Raw genomic sequence first — 4,392 nt, 5'->3', positions numbered from 1 at the left:
ACAGAGAACGTCGTCACATCTTTATTGTTTCCTTAAGTTAAGGCTCATGAAAGCCCCGTTGCATATAGAGGCAATCTGTCTCAAGGGTAGATTGAAAGAGATTTGGCATTGTCGTTTTTTGCCAATGAACTTCTAAGCAAGCTAGTAGCAGCCAAACTTCATCTTATGCTTACTCACGGTGCATATCCATATCGGTACCCTCTTTGTGAAATCTACTGAAACGGTACCCTCTTTGCACTTGCATCGGTTTTTCTCTGCTGAAAACAAATCGGCGATGGACAACAAGCCAGTAAATGTTTATTTAACTTCTGAAAGGAGGTATGTCATGTGTAAAAGAAGTATACCACGGAACACTAGAATGTTATAGCTATGTATTTTTTAGTCAGTCGCCCATTTTTCAATTACTGCAACTCCACAATAAGCTACACAATATCGATATGTATTGCTTAGTTTTCTGTTAACTGAAGTTTATTTTACCAGAAACTGTTGTGTTTATTTCATAATCTTTGATAATGCGAAAAAAAATCAAACATTGACAAAATATTTACTTGTCGCTCTTTGTAGCCCTTGGAGTTTGGTGGTGGGTGTAATGAAACATAAATAACTTTTTTAATTCACGGTAAAAAATCTTCAAAATTTGGATAAAAGTCCCATAGTGTACCGTGATTATAACTATGTTGTCGGTTAAAGCTTTTAAAAAAGTGTGTATTAAGCGGCTAATACCTTAAATGAACCACTGGTTTGATTATGTACACCCCATACATATTACATGTATTCAGTTATATATCATATTCATACAAATGGCAATTAATAGTCTAAAATATGTGGTAAATTCATAAAAACACCCTACTTTCGGTTTTGCAGCGTCAGGGGTTACCCCTTTGCTATTGATTTTTTATAGCACAGGTACCCTCTCTCTCTTTTTAAAGCACGGGTACCCTCGTAGCACTGTTATCGAGTTAAGTAATTTGTTTTTACTTTATAATTGTATTTTTGTGTTTTCGCAAAGAGGGTACCGATATGCACCGTGTTACTACCCAAACCGCAATCATATCTGTCCTGTATATGTACAGCACTGTGTTACTACCCAAACCGCAATCATATCTGTCCTGTATATGTACAGCACTTTGTTACTACCCAAACCGCAATCATATCTGTCCTGTATATGTACAGCACTTTGTTACTACCCAAACCGCAATCATATCTGTCCTGTATATGTACAGCACTTTGTTACTACCCAAACCGCAATCATATCTGTCCTGTATATGTATAGCACTGTGATACGCTGATGCTTTACGGACAAAGTTGCACTTACGAGTGAAAGTCAGGTAACATTTATCGCTCCTCGCCACAACAAGTGAACCGCGCGCGAGAACTGACAAAAGCTCCACGCATGCTCCATTTATGCTGTTTGAAGATTATGGCCGCAAACACAGTTCAAATGTTCAGACATCTTCCTGATCTGCTAGATGGATTCGGAATAACATGTTAATTAAGGATTCAATGTCTGAAACCTCGACACATGTGTATTGGTTCGAGGTCAAGATCACACGTTTAAAAAGTGATCAAATGTCAAATGTTCACTATAAACCCCTAACCATTCGATCGGTTTCAGAATAATTTGGCACATACATTCACCAATTTTCAAACTCGCAGCGCGCATGTTCCAGATAGGTTTGTTTTCTTCTGAGATGTTACTCCTCCGCCGCAGGAACAAATACAGAACAACTTGGCATAAGTGTTCACGACATCGAAGCTTGCAGAGCTGATGTTTCAGCCGTGTCAGTTTAAGGTCCAGGTCACTGGTATCAAGATACATGTATGAATAACTTTTAAACCGCTGGTTTATTTCAAAAGTACTTGGCACAAGTATTCAGTACATCTACAAAATGTGGAGTGCACATGTTCAAGCCTGGTCTGTTCAGGTCAACTGGCATTAAAACGTATTCCATGCCTTGTAAACCCAAAGTATCAGTGAAGAAAGCAGCAGCAAGAGCAGCGGAAGCCGAAGTAGCAGCAGAAGCAGCAACAGTAGCAACCGTAGTAGCAGTAGCAGGAGAAGCAGCTGAAATGGCAGCAATACTAGCAAAATCATCAGCAGTAGCAGAAACAGCGACAGTTGAATCAGTAAAAGCAGAAACAGCAACAGTAGCAGCAGTAGTAGCATTAATAGCAGTAGCAGGAGAAGAAGAACCATCTCCAATAGCAGCAGTAGTAGAAGTGGTAGCAGCAGTACAAGTAGAAGCATCAGCAGAAGCAGCAGCGGTAGAATTAGTCGCAGCAAAAGCAGCAACAGTAGTAGCAAAAGGAGCAGTTGCAGGAGAAGCAGTAGCAACTATAATAGTAGCAGAAGTTTAAGTAGTAGTTGTAGTAGTATAAGTAGTAGTAGTAGTAGTAGTAGTAGTAGTAGTAGTAGTAGTAGTAGTAGTAGTAGTAGTAGTAGTAGTAGTAGTAGTAGTAGTAGTAGTAGTAGTAGTAGTAGTAGCAGCAGCAGCAGCAGCAGCAGCAGCAGTAGCAGTAGCAGTAGTAGTGGTAGGGTCCGGTAGTAGAACACCTGACTATCAACCAAGGAGTTGCATGTCCGATCCCCAGTCTCAACACCAAACCACTCAACACTAACCGTTTAGGGTAGGAACGTTAAACGGAGGTCTCGTGTCAGTGTTTTACAGGAATCCACGTTACAGACCCAATGTAGCTCTAACCAGGGTTATATTCTGTTTGAGTACTAAGCTCTGTGGTTGACAATCATGTCGATTAGCAAATGGCGTCGTAAAATAAATGAACCCCCTCCCACCTGCAAAATAATAATAATAATAATAATAATAATAATAATAATAATAATAATAATAATAATAATAATAATGATGATGATGATGATGATGATGATGATGATGATGATGATGATGATGATGATGATAATAATAATAATAATAATAATAATGATAATAATAACAGCTCCTTTTCAGCTGGTTTAAAATTTTGTTTATAGACATTTGCGATTAAAATTAGGTGTTGGACTATATCTTTAGTTGTTTGGGCCTCCAACACCGACGAAGCTTTTGTTGAATAAGAGATGTGGGTCTTCCGCTGATGGTGATGGGCGTTCACATTATGGACAACATTGAAGATAGGTAATCATTTTGCTTATGTTGAACAACGCATCTATTTACATATCAGTGACAAAGGACCCATAATTGGAATCAATACAAGAATCACTAACATGTACTTAATAAGTCTGTTCCGCCTATCGAAGCAGCGTATATGACATTAATACACGAATTGACGATAATAAGAGCTATGGCGAGATTTACAAATTGTATGAGCATCTATGTACAGTTAACAGAGCGCTACTGACTGTACACAATAAATGGATTAGCTTCATCTTCATTACACCAATGTAAACGTCTGGATATATAGCTGCCTCGTGTAAAGAGCTCCGAGAACCGACAAATAATTCGTATATCTACGACGTTGCCCCTAGAAACGTAGCCGAGGAAGAGAGAGCACCTGCCTTATATACCCTTTGGACCAACCAGAGAGTACCTACCCGCTATATACTTTTGACCAACCAGAGAGTACCTACCCTTCATACTCTTGACAAACCAGAGAGTACCTACCCTACATACTCTTGACAAACCAGAGAGTACCTACCCCACATACTCTTGACAAACCAGAGAGTACCTACCCTACATACTCTTGACAAACCAGAGAGTACCTACCCCACATATTCTTTTGACAAACCGGAGAGTACTTACCCTACATACCATTTTGACAAACCAGAGAGTACCTACCCTACATACTCATGAAAAACCAGAGAGTACCTACCCTATATATTATTTTGACAAACCAGAGAGTACCCCTATCTCACATATTATTTTGATAAACCAGAGAGTACCTACCCTATACATTATTTTGACAAACCGGAGAGTACCTACCCTATACATTCTTTTGAAAAACTAGAGAGTACCTACCCTATTCATTCTTTTGACAAACCAGAGAGTACCTACCCTATACATTCTTTTGACAAACCAGAGAGTACCTACCCTATACATTCTGTTGACAAACCAGAATGAACCTAACCTATATACCATTTTGACAAACCAGAGAATACCTACCCTATACATTCTTTTGACAAACCATAGAGTACCTACCCTACATACCATTTTGACAAACCAGAGAGTAACTACCCTTCATACTCTTGACAAACCAGAGAGTACCTATCCTACATACCATTTTGACAAACCAGAGAGTACCTATCCTTCATACTCTTGACAAACCAGAGAGTACCTACCCTACATACCATTTTGACAAACCAGAGAGTACCTACCCTACATACCATTTTGACAAACCAGAGAGTACCTACCCTACATACCATTTTGACAAACCAGAGAG

Source organism: Mya arenaria, chromosome 11, assembly GCF_026914265.1.
Source record: "Mya arenaria isolate MELC-2E11 chromosome 11, ASM2691426v1".
Lineage (NCBI taxonomy): Eukaryota > Metazoa > Mollusca > Bivalvia > Myida > Myidae > Mya > Mya arenaria.
The sequence above is the reverse complement of the archived record's forward strand: the minus strand, read 5'-3'. Positions refer to the sequence as shown.